The 15,800-nt window shown below is 50.8% G+C and overlaps 1 protein-coding gene across 2 annotated transcripts in view; it reads right to left on the reverse strand.

Annotated features, from left to right (window-relative positions):
- Positions 1-14,303, reverse strand: part of CFAP45 (cilia and flagella associated protein 45) — a 50,243-nt gene extending 35,940 nt beyond the window's left edge. The window contains exons 1-2 of one of the 2 annotated variants that reach the window (XM_073322485.2): positions 9,741-14,303; positions 8,855-9,003 (exon numbers count right to left, since the gene is read on the reverse strand). The gene's annotated coding sequence lies outside the window, so the exon portion shown is untranslated. Of the gene's footprint in view, positions 1-8,854; positions 9,464-9,740 lie in introns of those variants that run through there. The other variant, XM_073322486.2, reaches the window with a different exon arrangement.
- Between the last annotated feature and the right edge of the window lie 1,497 nt (positions 14,304-15,800).

A 15,800-nucleotide genomic window follows, 5' to 3' on the forward strand; every position in this document is an offset into this window, starting at 1 on the left:
TTAATCCGAATCCGATTTTTTTCCATTCCTCTTTTCCATTTTTCTGTAGGAGACTTTTGAATTCCTGTTCGTTCCTGGGTATTTCTACATCAGTCTTTCCATTTTTAAAGTGTTTTAGCAGCTTTGTCCACCATTTTGTTCTCTGTTATCCCAGTATGCGCTGGGATCCAAGCTAATGCTACGTGTATCCGTCTCTGTACTAATGCTGTTATTAGGAATATAATTTCTTTGATTAATCACTTCTACATACTGAGACACCTTTTTTATCACCCTAAAGCCTGAGATTAAGTCCAAAAAAATGACTACCACTACTGGATGTACAGTCCAATTTCAGTTTAGTGCTAGGATTTATTGTTAGTAGTTTGGCTCTCAAGACAGCTATATAATCAAATATTCTTTTAGATGTACTAATTCCAAATTTTTGCATAAAATATGCCATTCAGACTCCTCTTGTTTTCTTTTTAGGATCTATCTGTATATTTTTGGTAAAACCCACACCAATTTTCATATATATATATATATATACACATGGTTCACTTCATTTTTAATACCCACTGTCTCTTTTTTACTCTTAAGTTTATAAAAATAAATCTAAATCCATATTTGGACATGTGACTTTCCATCCATTTAGTTTTTCCCTGTGTTTCTGCATCCACACTTTTAACTTGTGGCGTTCTAATACTGTAACATAGAATCATAGAAGATTAGGGTTGGACGAGACCTCAGGAGGTCAAAAAATAAGGTTGGCTGTACTGGGTCAGACCAGTTGTCCATCTAACCCTGTATCCTGTCTACTGGCAGTGGCTGATGCTAGATGCTTCGGAGGGAGTGAACAGATCAGGGCAATTATCAAGTGAACCCATCCCTTGTTGTCCTGTCCCAACTTCTGGCAGTCAGAGGTTTAGGACACCAGAGCAGAGGGTTGCATCCCTGACCATCTTGGCTAATAGCCATTGGTGGGTCTATCCTCCGTGAACTTCTCTAACATTTTTTTTAAACCCATTTTTTTAAACTTTTGGCCTTCACAACATCCCCTAGCTGGCAATGAGTTCCACAGGTTGACTGCGTTTTGTGAAGAAGTACTTCCTTATGCTTGTTTTAAACCATTTCATTTGGTGATGCCTGGTTCTTGTGTTATGTGAAGGGATAGTTCCTTATTCACTTTCTTCACACCATTCAAGTCATCTCTTTTCTAAACTGAACACTCTGTCTTTTTAAACTCCTCCTGTGGAAGCTGTTCCATACCCCTAATCATTTTTGTTGCCCTTCTCTGTATTTTTCCAGTTCTAATATATTTTTTTGGAAACGGGGCAACCAGAACTGCATGCAGTACTCAAGGTGTGAGAGTACCAAGGATTTATATAGTGGCATTATTATATTTACTGTCTTATTATTTATCCCTTTCCTAATGGTTGCTGACATTGTTAGCTTTTTTGACTTCCACTGCACACTGAGCAGGTGTTTTCAGAGAACTGTCCACAATGACTCCAAGATCTCTTTCTTGAGTGGTAACAACTAATTTAAACCCCATTATTTTGTATGTATAGTTTGGATTATGTTTTCCAATGTGCATTGCTTTGCACTTGTCAACACTGAATGTCATCTGCATGTTGTTGCCCAGTGACCCCGTTTTGTGAGATCCCATTGTAACTGTTTGCAATCAGTTTTGGACTTAACTATCTTGAATAATTTTGTATCCTCTGCAAATTTTGCCACCTCACTGTTTACCCCTCTTCTGAATCATTTATGAATATGTTGAACACCACTGGCCCCAGTACAGATCCTTGTGGGGGCCCCACTATTTAATTTTCTCCACTGTGAAAACCACCATTTATTCCTACCCTTTGTTTCCTATCTTTTTAAGCAGTCACTGATCAATGAGAGGACCTTCCCTCTTATCCCATGACTGCTTACTTTGTTTAAGAGCCTTTAGGGAGGGATCTTGTCAAGGGCTTTATGAAAGTCCAAGTACACTATATCCACTGGGTCACCCTTGTTCGCATGCTTTCTGACACTCTCAAAGAATTCTAATAGATTGGTGAGGTGTGATTTCCTGTTACAAAAGCCATATTGGCTCTTCCTCAACATACTGTGGTGATCTGTGCATCTGATAATTTTGTACTTTACTATACTTTCAGCCAATCTGCCTGGTACTGAAGTTAGGCTTACAGGCTTTTAATTGCCTGGATCTCCTCTGGAGCCTTTTCTAATACTTGGCGTTGCATTAGTTATCCTCCAATCATCTGGTACAGAGGCTGATTTAAGTGATAGGTTACATGGTAGTTCTGCAATTTCATATTTGAGTTCCTTCAGAACTCTTGGGTGAATATCATCTTGTTCTGGTGACTTATTAACTTGTAGCTTCTCTGCAACACCTTGTCTTCCTTTGAGTGCTCCTTTAGCACCTCCTACATCCTGTGGCACCACTGATTGTTTGGCAGGCTTCCTGCTTCTGATGTACTTTTTATTTATTTATTTATTTATTTATTTTTGCTGTCAGTCTTTGTTTTTTGCTAGTGTGCTATAGTTTGCCTGTCAAATTCCCCACAATCCTGATATATTTGTTTGATACTATCATTGCAATTCCCGTTAACTCTGGCCCCAAAAGTTAGGTCTGGTAGTTTCATTCCTAGTGTAGCATTTCAGTCAAACTAGCATTTCACTAGAAGCTATCCATAGTTCGCTTATAGGTGCTATAATAGAGGTGCTACATGCAATTAGCTTGAATTAAAGCTAATTTTTTAAGTTCTGATTTTGATGCTGACCCAAAACCTTGGCAGCCATAGTCAGTAACGGCTCAGATTAAGGCTCTATATACCCTCAGCAGTGTTTACTTATCTGCCCTTTGGTTAGTCCCAGGAAGATTCTTATATAGGTTAATCTTTCCTGTATATTTATCTTTAACATCAGTTATATGATCATTCCAAAGTAATTTAGTATCAAATATTACCCCCATATGAATTTAATCCTTTTAACAATATTTGTTCTCCATTTGTTCACATTCCTTTATAACTTTCCTTTCTTGTAAAGATCAGTCCTTTGCTTTTAGCAATGGAGAACTTAAAACCCCAGGCATTTCCCCACTCAGAGGTCTGTTGTAACACTTTCTCTTTTCTGCCATGCCAACAGTCCTGTTTCTAACCCACAGAGCACAGTCATCTGTAAACAGAATGACACCTCCCCCAGTACTTATTCATTTTGGGAGATCATTTATTATAATAAATATCGGGTGGATAATACTTCCCTGTGGTGTACCATTTTTCAATATTGTGTACATTAGATATAACTTTCCCAACTCTGACCTGCATGGTCCTTTTACTCAAAGTGTCTAATCCACCCAGACCTGAAGAAGAGCTTTGTGTAGCTCAAAAGCTTGCCTCTTTCACCAACAGAAGTTGTTCCAATAAATGATATTACCTCACCCACCTTGTCTCTCTAATCTACCCATACATTCTTCCCTGTATCTCTAGGCCACCTATTTTGTACAACAGCATGTCACACGCCTTTTCAATATCTAGAAAGACCACTCTCGTAAAACCTTTCTCCCTCATACTTAATTAAACACTGGGATCAATGGTACATCTTCCTCTCCTGCAACCACGCTGCACCTTGTCTATTATGCCATTGTTTTCCAAATAGGCAACTGATCTTTCATTCACCATTCTTTCTCTGTAATTTTACCCAGACAGGATGTGCGGGTAATTGGTCTATAGGCATCCACTTTCATGGCTACTTTGCCTGGTTTTCACATTGGAATTACTGCTGCGTGTTTCCACCCTACCGGTATCGCTCCTTTTTTCCATATGGCGTTATAGAATTCCAAGATAACTCTCAAACTGCTTTTAGGGAGAGATATAAACATTGTTGCATATATTATCTTTAACTGGGGATGTAGTCTTGTGACTATCAGTAGCTTTCTCAAGTTCCTGCATACAAAACCATTGATTCAGTATAATACTTTGTGTTTACTACCCAAAGGGTTTCTTCTCCAGCCCTGGCAGGAAACGGCCTCTGAGCAGCTTTGGTTACCAAGATGCCTGGCTGCTCCCTGAGAGCTCCGTAGGCTGCATGGAACGCTGCCTCCTGCAGGACAGATTTGAAAATGTGTGTACATTTTGAGAAGAGAGGCTAGAATGGGTGGCTCCTACAGGAGATTCCCCTTCACCTCAGTGGTTGAGAAGAGGGTTGTGGCTTCTCTCCCACACCAACCATTCCCTGTATAGAGAGCTACAGCAAGCATTGAAGGGTGGCAAACGCAGGTTAATGGGAGAGCAGCAATACTAGGTTAACAAGGGTGCCGTGGTGCTGGGCCCGCCCTCAGGAAGGGGCCTGTAATCCCTCCCCGACTACTGGCAGCTCTCCCTGGGGCTGGGAGGTAAGAAGGGAAGGTTGGGTCACATATGTGGTGAGGGCAGCAGGGGAGAGGCTGCGGGGGGGGGGGAGCCAGGGGATGTTTGTCTGTCACTCAGCTGAAGATGGAGCACGTCAGTGCCTCACACCGACTGAAGGGCTCAGGGGAGCACAGCAGCTCTGCCACGCCTGGCCTGGGGAGGCAGCAAGCGGTAGGTGGTGTGGTTTGTCTGGCCCTCTCTCCTCCTGGTGGCTCAGCAGGCCCAAGTCAGGGTTTTCTGGCTGCCGTGCAGATGGCTGGGCTCCCCTGTGTGCCGATCGCATGGCCCTCGCCCAGCCTGGGGCAGCGCTGGCAGAAGGGTGCTGAGCACTTGGGAGTGCATCCACCCTCAGTGCATCCACCCTGGCCCTGCCATTATATGAATGCAGAGGCCAAACCAGGTGGTGCGGGAGCACAGGGGTCCCAGACCATGCTGGTCAGGGGGTGGTGCCTGACGCATAGAAATATAGTGCGTGCTCAGCATCCACCAGCTACCTGCCAATCAGCTGTTTGACGGACCCCACCCTCCTGCCATGGAGCATCCCTGGGAAAAGCTGAAAGTCTCCACCTGTGGCCTGGTGGATGCACACTCCAACTTGTGAGTGTTCGTTGCACGAGGTAACCCCGTGGGGAGGGATGTGGATCAGGTCTGGTCTGATCTGGAGGGTTGGCACGGTCTTGGGGGCATAGTTGGTCCTGATCCTAGTCTCTCTGCCTGACTAGCAAGACCAGTATGAATAATGATGCTGTAAATAAAATGTGTTAAAGTTTTTCATACATTTTATTTTTAAAATGTTTTAAAGAGTTGTAAATCTACCTCAATTTCATACAAAAATGTGATTCAAGCCCTGGTGGTTCAGATGAGAAATGTGAAGGTTCCCTTTTAGTGAGATCAGCACATAGCTGGTGTTTTTGCTGCTTTGGCTTTTGTTACCCACTGTCTTTTATTTTGTATTTTTTTCTTTTATAATGGATTTGATGTACACTTGTGTGTGTACCTTTTGCTCTAGGAGTGGGGTTCTCAAACTTCATTGCACTGCGACCCCCTTCTGACAACAAAAATTACTGCAGGACCCCGGGAAGGGGGAGTGAAGCCTGAGCACCATCACCCTGGATAGCAGGGCTGAAGCCCGAGCCCCACCGCCTTGTGGGGTAGGGGCAAAGCTTGAGGGTGTCAGCCCTGGGCAGGAGACTCTAACCTGAGCCCCAGCGCCCAGGGCTGAATCCTTCTGGTTTCAGCTTCCACCCTGGGCGTTGAGGCTTCGACTCTGGCTTCAGCCGTGGGCCCCAGCAAGTCTAACGCCGGCCCTGGCAACCCCATTAAAACGGGGTTACGACCCACAGTTTGAGAACCGCTGCTCTAGGGCTACCGTGGCTGGAGCCCTAGTGGCAGCCACCTCCATCTGTAACTTAAACTCGTAAATAAAGCCTGTGTTGCTGTGTGAAGACAATGCCTACATCGCTCTGCTGTCTCACACAATCGTTCCCCGGGGGGCCCACAAAGAGTTGATCTGGCCCCTGGAGAGCAGGCACTCCAAGCATGCTTAATCCCCAAATCCTTGCACCTACACCTGGGGGCTTTTAGCCCAAGTGCCTCAGCTGATCTTACCCATGCAGGTGGTATCACAGTTGGGTCTCGCTGGCATATTGGGGGAGAGGGAGATGGGTATGAGGGAGCCAGCACCTGGACCCTAACGGGCTTCAGGAATCCAAACAAATATCTAGAAAGGAGGGGGTGGCAGAGTAGGCTTTGGGTCCTGGAGGGTTGATGTGCCTAGGAGAGAAGATGGGCTTGTGATTAAGTTCCTTGTCTAGGTTCAAATCACACACACCCCACACCTCCCCGTCAAGGAGAAGAATATGGGGCACTAAAGCTGCACGCTCTCTGTCCTGCCAGGCCTGCAGAGATGTCAGCACTACCTGTGCTAGGTTACAGAGAGCTTAGCAGCACCCCCACTCAGACCCACCTTGTGGAGAGCTCCCCACAATTTCCATACTTATGGCATACATCAGCAGCAGGAAGCCTGCCTTTTCTCTCAGGGGCAGGGAAGTGGAAGGGTGGACATATGACCAGGGAAGAGTATAAAAATATTGCTCGGGCATGTAGGAATGATAACAGGAGGGCCAAATCGCACCTGGAGCTGCAGCTAGCAAGAGATGTCAAGAGTAACAAGAAGGGTTTCTTCAGGTATGTTGGCAACAAGAAGAAAGCCAAGGAAAGTGTGGGCCCCTTACTGAATGAGGGAGGCAACCTAGTGACAGAGGATGTGGAAAAAGCTAATGTACTCAATGCTTTTTTTGCCTCTGTCTTCACTAACAAGGTCAGCTCCCAGACTGCTGCGCTGGGCATCACAAAATGGGGAAGAGATGGCCAGCCCTCTGTGGAGATAGAGGTGGTTAGGGACTATTTAGAAAAGCTGGACGTGCACAAGTCCATGGGGCCGGACGAGTTGCATCCGAGAGTGCTGAAGGAGTTGGCGGCTGTGATTGCAGAGCCATTGGCCATTATCTTTGAAAACTCGTGGCGAACGGGGGAAGTCCCAGATGACTGGAAAAAGGCTAATGTAGTGCCAATCTTTAAAAAAGGGAAGAAGGAGGATCCTGGGAACTACAGGCCAGTCAGCCTCACCTCAGTCCCTGGAAAAATCATGGAGCAGGTCCTCAAAGAATCAATCCTGAAGCACTTGCATGAGAGGAAAGTGATCAGGAACAGCCAGCATGGATTCACCAAGGGAAGGTCATGCCTGACTAATCTAATCGCCTTTTATGATGAGATTACTGGTTCTGTGGATGAAGGGAAAGCAGTGGATGTATTGTTTCTTGACTTTAGCAAAGCTTTTGACACGGTCTCCCACAGTATTCTTGTCAGCAAGTTAAGGAAGTATGGGCTGGATGAATGCACTATAAGGTGGGTAGAAAGCTGGCTAGATTGTCGGGCTCAACGGGTAGTGATCAATGGCTCCATGTCTAGTTGGCAGCCGGTGTCAAGTGGAGTGCCCCAAGGGTCGGTCCTGGGGCCGGTTTTGTTCAATATCTTCATAAATGATCTGGAGGATGGTGTGGATTGCACTCTCAGCAAATTTGCGGATGATACTAAACTGGGAGGAGTGGTAGATACGCTGGAGGGGAGGGATAGGATACAGAAGGACCTAGACAAATTGGAGGATTGGGCCAAAAGAAATCTGATGAGGTTCAATAAGGATAAGTGCAGGGTCCTGCACTTAGGACGGAAGAATCCAATGCACAGCTACAGACTAGGGGCCGAATGGCTAGGCAGCAGTTCTGCGGAAAAGGACCTAGGGGTGACAGTGGATGAGAAGCTGGATATGAGTCGACAGTGTGCCCTTGTTGCCAAGAAGGCCAATGGCATTTTGGGATGTATAAGTAGGGGCATAGCGAGCAGATCGAGGGACGTGATCATTCCCCTCTATTCGACATTGGTGAGGCCTCATCTGGAGTACTGTGTCCAGTTTTGGGCCCCACACTACAAGAAGGATGTGGATAAATTGGAGAGAGTCCAGCGAAGGGCAACAAAAATGATTAGGGGTCTAGAACACATGACTTATGAGGAGAGGCTGAGGGAGCTGGGATTGTTTAGTCTGCAGAAGAGAAGAATGAGGGGGGATTTGATAGCTGCTTTCAACTACCTGAAAGGGGGTTCCAAAGAGGATGGCTCTAGACTGTTCTCAATGGTAGCAGATGACAGAACGAGGAGTAATGGTCTCAAGTTGCTGGGGGGGAGGTTTAGATTGGATATTAGGAAAAACTTTTTCACTAGTTGGGTGGTGAAACACTGGAATGCGTTACCTAGGGAGGTGGTAGAATCTCCTTCCTTAGAGGTTTTTAAGGTCAGGCTTGACAAAGCCCTGGCTGGGATGATTTAACTGGGAATTGGTCCTGCTTCGAGCAGGGGGTTGGACTAGATGACCTTCTGGGGTCCCTTCCAACCCTGATATTCTATGATTCTAAGTGGCCAGAGGTAAGAGAGGAAGGAACCTAGATCATGTGTTCCCAGTGTGAACAGGGCCTGACTGGAACAGACTTCACTCTCCTTGCATGAAACAGCTGTGCTGGGGCCTTGCTGCTGCTAACTTCTGTTCTGATTGCAACATCCCAGCCCCCTAACTGAGCTGTTCTGGTCTGTGACAGGGTCTGGCTGATAGAGCAGGGCTGCCGCTATCATGAAGGGGTATCCAGCTGCTGGGCTGGAAATCCACATTCTCCAGCACGCAGCCCAAGCTCCACTCCTAGCTCAGCTGCTTAATTAACAAGAAGAAGGTTCTGGGGTGACTTGGTTACAATCTGTAAGAACCTACATGGGGACAAATATTTGACACTGGGCTTCAGTCTAGCCAAGAAAGGTCTAACACAACCCAATGACTGGAAATTGAAGCTAGACAAATTCAGACTGGAACTAAGATGTACATTTTTAACTGAGACTAATTAACCACTGGAACAACTTACCAAGGGTCATGGTGGATTCTCCATCACTGACAAACTTTTCAATCACGGTTGGATGTTCTTCTAAAAGCTCTGCTCTGGGAATTATTCTGGGGAACTTCTGTGGCCTGTGGTATCCAGGAGGCCACAATGGTCCCTTCTGGCCTTAGGATCTATGAAAAGTGCAGAGGCTAGGGCAGGGGTGGGCAAACTACAGCCCCCCAGCCTTTTTAATTCGGCCCTCAAGCTCCCGCTGGGGAGCAGGGTTTGGGGCTTGCCCCGCTCTAGCCGGGGAGCAGGGTCAAGGGCTGCTCCACACTGCTCCCAGAAGCAGTAGCATGGCCCCCCTCCGACTCATGTGCGTAGGGGCAGCCAGGGGCCTCCGCTCTGCACACTGACCCCACCCCAAGTGCCGCCCTTGCAGCTCCCATTGTCCAGGAACCGTGGCCAATGGGAGCTCCAGGTACAATGCCTCTGGACGGGGTAGCGCATCGAGCTGCCTGGCCGCGCCTCCACATAGGAGCCGGAGAAGGGATATGCCGCTGCTTCCGGGAGCCGCTTGAGGTAAGCACCGCCCAGAGCCTGCACCCTGAGCCTCCCTCCATGCCTCAACCTCCTGCCCTCCAACCCCCTCGCTCCCAGCCCGGAGCACCCTCCTGCACCCCAAACTCTTCATCCCCAGAGCCCGCACCCTCAGCTGGAGCCCTTACCGCCCCCCACATCCTATCCCCCAGCCTGGAGCCCCCTCCTGCACCCTGAACTCCTCATTTCTGGCCCCACCCCGGAGACCGCACCCCCAGCCAGAGCCCTCATCTCCTCCCACACTCCAACCCCAATTTTGTGAGTGTTCATGGCCCGCCATACAATTTATATTCCCAGGTGTGGCTCTCAGGCCAAAAAATTTGCCCACCTGTGGGCTAGGGAATTCAGTTCCTGGGTGATGCCTCATAAATGCCCATAGTAGAGATTACCTGGCTCCTGGGGGAATGGGGTGCAAAGCTCTGGGTTTGGGCAGAGCCATGGCATTTGGTTCTGGAGAGTCTTATGAAGTTCACACCCTAGAAGCAGGTTGAAAACAACATGGAGTTTTTGTTCGAAGGGGAAGTGGAGGATCTTCCCAAACAGTTGGATCATATGGTCCTGACTGACCCAGACAGACAGCTGCCTGGTCTCTCTTTAACTCTTTGGGTCTTGCATGGCGTTAGCTGATGTCTGCCTCCTTGAATGTATCACAGGCATGAGGGGTAGGTACATAGCAATGGGTGACTTGGGGCCTATGCCAAAGACCCTGGCTTCTGTGCTCTGGCTCCGGGCTCCAGAGCCCCTGTGCTGATGGCCAGCTCTCAGGAGGGAACAGGTGCACTGTTAACCCTTCAAATGCTGGGAATAAACAGGCTGAGCTCTCCCCAAAAGAGGCTGACTCCATCCCATCTCCTTCACCTTCTTGCAAAGTGCCCCAACATGAGACTCCCCTCCCCTGTCAGCAAGTTTGTCCAGCAGCAGGGCAGTCAGGCATGTTCACCCCAGAGTAAGGGGGTATTTCTTGTGTCCCCTGGTCTGTAAGACCATGGAGGGGCACCCTGACCCCATCAAGCTGCCATTCCATAGCATCTCAGCCACTTTTCCGCTGAGCTGGCTCCCTCCTGTGAACGTGCCAAAGAGACGGGTGGCCTAATGAGGCCAGTCAGGTCAGTGACTGGGGCCAGCACAAGATGCTGCTAAAGAAGCCAAAGAAATGTCAGCCCAAGCCAGGAAAATTCCCTGCCAATCCTTGTCCTGGTTCAGCAGGGTCTGTGACTTCCCCCACCCCCATTGTAGCTAAATGCCCGAATGTCTAAAACCAGCAAGAGCAGCACCCCTCAAATGGCACCTCAGCAGCAGCCCCCCTGAAGCACTGGCTGTGCAGAGCTAGCCAGTGCAGTGGTGCTGTGCTGAGGGGGAATGGTTACACTGCAATAAAACAATCTGCAGCACCAAGTCTCTCAGCCCTGGGCTGCAGGGCTAAAAATAGCAGTGTAACTATTGGGTGGACTCCTGGGCTCTGAGACCCTCCCCCACTGTGAGTCCCAGAGACCCCAGGCCAAACATCTTCACTGCAATTTTATAGCCCCGCAGGCCTGAGTCAGCTGACCTGGGCCAGCTGAAGCCTTGCAGTGGGCCTTTTATTGCAATGTGGAGGGAGCCAGGGGGACTGCAAGGTAATGCCAGACCCAGCACAGCTGAGAACAGGGGCTCATCACACTGCCCCTTGCCAAGAGGCAGAGCTGGTTCTTGAGACTACTCAGGGGATGAGGAAACCTGACAGCCCTATGGAGGTGGGAATATCAGCCCCTCTTCCCTCCTGGGGCTGGAGGCCCAGCCCCTTCCCAGGTCCTCGAGAGAAGGCTGGGTCACAGTGTGTACGCACATGAGCACACGCATGCAAGCTGGAGCTGGGCCCTTTTATATCCTCCCTCCCCCGCCCGCACTGGGAATGTCTCATTCACTCCATTACACTCCAGTGCCTCTGATCTGAGGGCCTGCCCCGGACACAGCCCTTGACAATGATTTTCCACTACGTGAATGAAAGGAAATGACTCACTGGGATATTGTGTCACCTCCTTGCCGCTGCTCCCAGCCTCACACCCAGCCCAACTGTTGGTTCACTGCTGACTGGCGGCTCTTTAGACAGGATTAGGAGCCGGCCTCTGTGTCTGGCCAGTGCACATAGGTGAGCTGATGTGCACCAATGACAGTAGAGCAAACAGACACACCCTGACACCCACCACATGTGCACACACACTGAGTGCAAACACCCTGCCCTGTCCTCACGCTGCCCCCCCCAGCCCAGCTTTCTTCCTATCAGCTGGTTCTGGAGTTGTGCAGGGGTCTCCATTCAGCCAGGGAAGCCTGTAAGGAGGGGTTGGCTCTGTGCCTGTCCTGCTGCAGTGACCCTGCAGGTTTCTGTTCCCTTCCCCTCATCCCAGCTGAGTCTCTCCTCCCTGCTCTCTGCCCCCTCCCCAGGGCTGGAGCAAGGGCCTGTCAGTCTCAGGCCAGGCCTGCACCCAGTTCTGCAGGGACGGCATGATGGTTGGTGGGATGTGAGTGTTACTGAGTGAAATTGGCACAGCCCCCCCTGTGGACTTAGTTAGACTAGGCTAAAGGGGCCTTCTACCAGCCAAGCGTATGTTGCAGAGGAACAGCACCAACATATGGCCCTTCACCCCAGGTCTGCGGTGTCCACACCAGAGGCCGGCCCGGTCCAGTGGTGCTGGGTTCAAAGTTCTAGCGTTAAAGCAGTACAAACCCTGCCTCACCCCTTGCCAGCTGCAGCATGGAGCCATGCCTGAGCCTGTCGTCATCCCCCAGCTCCCACTCACACATGCAGCAGGTACAGTCTGCCAGCCCAGATGCTGCAGCACAAGCCCCATGTTGGCACATGCATCCCTGGAGCCAAGACTCAAAGCGAGGGGAGGAGCTGCCCCACCCCCAGGCCTGGCTCTCTACTCCCCTGCATGCCACAAGGGGGTTGGGGCTGACCCCCTCTCCTCATCCAGGGACACCCCCCTGCTCCCATTGAGCCATCCACCCACCCTGTGTGCAGGCATTCACACCCATGCAAAGCGCTGCCAGGTCAGCAAGGTGGTGCTTTGCACGCCCTTGGCATTGATATAAATGATAACAGGCGTAGGGCATCAGGCCAGCATGGTAACATCCTGCCTGACCTACAGCTCAGCAACAGGCCTGCCTGGTGCAGGTGATGCTGGTTGCCTGGCTACAGCAGCTGTGGCCAGAGTGGGTTTAACCTGCATCAAATCCCCACTCTAGCCCAGCTAAGTCATGGTTTAACAGTCCTGACTCAAAGCAGGCCTTCTCCATGGCTGGCCTCTTCCTCAGCACCATGCCCTGGGGCCAGGCTACACCAGTCCTAGGGGTGGCCTTGCCCTGGCACCCACAGAGAGCATTCCATCAGGGGTTCTTGCTCAGGAAAATTTTGGCTGGTGGCTGCAGGGATCCTGACCCAGGCTGGTCAGTTAAGGCAACACGGCAGCAGCAGAGAGTAAATATTTGCGCTGGGAGGTGGCTGCATGTTCAGCCTGAGCCTGTGGTTTGAGAGGGCTGCAAATGCCTTGATATCAGACTCTGCAATTAGCTAGCACAAACTGTGCCAGCAGGAGGGGGCAGTGACTGCAGGATCAGCCTGGCTGCAGGGGCAGATGCTGGGAGGGTGTACTTGCCCCTCTGGCTGTGCTTTCTCCAGATCCAGGATACTGGAAAACACAGGGTGTGGTGCCTTGACTTGGAATGCCCTCCAGGTGGGCCCACTGCAACTCCTCAGGGGGGTGGGGGTGCCTGCACCCCAGGGTGTTGAAGGCATATTCACTGCTACTTGTAAAGGCCCCAGAATGTGCCCAGGGTGTCTAAGCACAGGCCATGGGAGTTGGCTGTGTTCACTGTGCCTAGCTGAGGGATCAGGGATGTTCCAGCTGGAACTCCTGGACTGGCTGTGGCTAGGTGTGAGCATGGCCAGGGCCAGGTGCTGCATAGTGTTACTTCGCAACACACATGCAGACAGATTGCACCAAGGCAAATGCTCTTCTGGGAGCGTTGCAACTTACCAAGCCCCTTTGCTTCCTAGAATTCAGACTGCTGCACCCAACCTGTAGAAGATAGAGAACCCAGGCTCCCAGCTTGGGCTAGGGTCCCCCTACTACCCACTCCTTTCCATCAGAGGGTGGAAGGCAGCAAGGCACAACTCACCCCCCCCCCTTGCTCCAATTTGACTCTTTAGACTGACTCTGCTCCTGAGCCCCAGAGCCTGCAAGCAGGACCAGGCAACCCCACCACCCCAGTCTTAAAGTGATAGCTTGCAATTCCCACAGCGCTCAATACACCACACCATGGTTGAGAAGGGGCCCAGGGCCTGCCTGTCTTTTGGGAGGCCAGAGTGGGTAGGTGGCTGGCTCCACGGGCTGTAGCTGAGTAGGGCCAAGGAGCTGTCTGCCTGCTGGGAATAGGGTTAAGAGCCTGTGTGCATCTGATGAAGTGAGCTATAGCTCACAAAAGCTTATGCTCAAATAAATTTATTAGTCTCTAAGGTGCCACAAGTCCTCCTTTTCTTTATGTGGGCTCAGTTTGTTCTCACCAAGTTTTAGGAACTCAGGGCTCCCAGACAGGTGACTGGAGAGAGGCAGGCCTGCTGGTGCTGCTGCAGCACTCGGCTCCAGGTAGTACATGCACTGATCAAAGCAGGCTCTTGGCAGTGAGCTGGGCCCGAGCCCTGGCTACAATGCAAACCTTGTTCCTACCAGAGCTGGGATGTGGGCAGCAGCTCTGCTAATATCAACCTTCTGTTCCCCAACAATGGCTGGGGCTGCCCTTCTGAGCAGAGCCCTGCCCTGACCATGCTGGGCCAGGCCCTTGTCAGGGTCACTATTGCCTCTATTGTATGGAGTGACAGACAGAGATAAGACGTGCAGAGCTGGGAGGTGCCACATCTTTGTGGCATCATTTAGTTGTTCATCATTTAGTGAACCAGATTCCACTCTGCTGCAGCTCCCAAGCTGCTGCTTTCAGCAGTGCAGAGCGTGCTGGACCCAGCTCCAAAGCAGAGCCAGAGCAAGCCACTTTGCTTCTGAGAATTCAGACCACTGCACCCAACCTGTAGAAGATGCAGAGAACCCAGGCTGCCAGCTTGTGCCAGGGTTACTAGCCTCTGCTCTGAGCAGCCCATCCTGACTGCAACAGCATTAGCTCTGTGCAGCTTCTCTCAGAGCTGGGCACCCCCAAATACCAGGGAGCAGAGTGACCCAAGGGCAGAAGAACCTGCCATGCACTGCCGGGGCCTGAGGTGATTAGCTCTCTGCAGCTTCTCTCAGAGCTGGGCACCCCCAAATACCAGGGAGCAGAGTGACCCAAGGGCAGAAGAACCTGCCATGCACTGCCGGGGCCTGAGGTGACTGGCTCCTCCTAAGCCAACGGCCCACTGTAAAGAGCAATGAGTCCCAGCAACAGCAGATGTGCCTGTTTACATGGGCCACCCAGCACCCCTGGGTCAAAGCAGCCTAGAGGGGAGAAGCAAAAACAGCTCCAGGGACTACCCCCTCCAGTACTTTGGGAGCAGAGCTGGTGCCCCACCACAGCTAGTTTCCACACCTGGTGCTGAGCAACCCACCCAGATGAACAGCCCATGAGAGGTCAGGACTCCACCCAGACACCCATTCTACAACCAAGAGCATCCTGCCACTTCAGGGAGCCTACAGTCACCAAGGGACTCAGCAGGCTGAGGTGAGGGTGACTCCTGGCAGGTGCTGCCCCATTATCCAGGGGCCCAATAGGGGCTTCCAAAACCAGGGCCCCTGGTTTTGGAATACCCCCCCCCAGAGTCCTGGGAGGGGGTGAGCCACACACACCATGCTCAGCTTGCTGCTGCCTGGCCATTACTGTAACAGTGGCTGGGCAGCAGGCTGCTGCTTGCAGCCCCTACAGCATGCCCAGGTAATTACCCCCATCTCCCCCTTTTGCCCATTTCATCCTCTTAGAGATCACAGGCCATGGCACAGCCAAGGCAGAGTGCCCCTCCCACCCTACCCACTTGGTCCAGCTGCTTGAAGGCACAGGCTGTTCTGCATGGACATGCCTGATCCTTTGTGGATTGCTCCTCAATACAGGAATGGAGGCCCAGCTGGGGTAAGGGCCTAATGCCAGCAGGCTGCTCCCACCAGTGAAAGTCTAGCCTCACTCCCTTTCAGGGGGCCTCTTGTGTCCTAGACAGAGGAAGCTGGGCCAATAGGAGCAGCCAGCTGGTCTCCACCAACTCATGCTCCCTCCAGCACAGAAGGACCCGAGCCTGAGCAGAGTCCTGGCACTAACCCTTCCTGTGCTCCCCTTTCCTGCAGGCCGTGCAGAGGTGGCCGTTTGCTTGCCCTGTCGTTTCACTCTTTGCTGCCCCAACAGTGTCTGAGAATTGGAAGCTAAGCCAATCCTGCAT

The sequence above is a fragment of the Lepidochelys kempii genome, chromosome 24 (genome assembly GCF_965140285.1).
Source record: "Lepidochelys kempii isolate rLepKem1 chromosome 24, rLepKem1.hap1, whole genome shotgun sequence".
Classification (NCBI taxonomy): Eukaryota; Metazoa; Chordata; order Testudines; family Cheloniidae; genus Lepidochelys; species Lepidochelys kempii.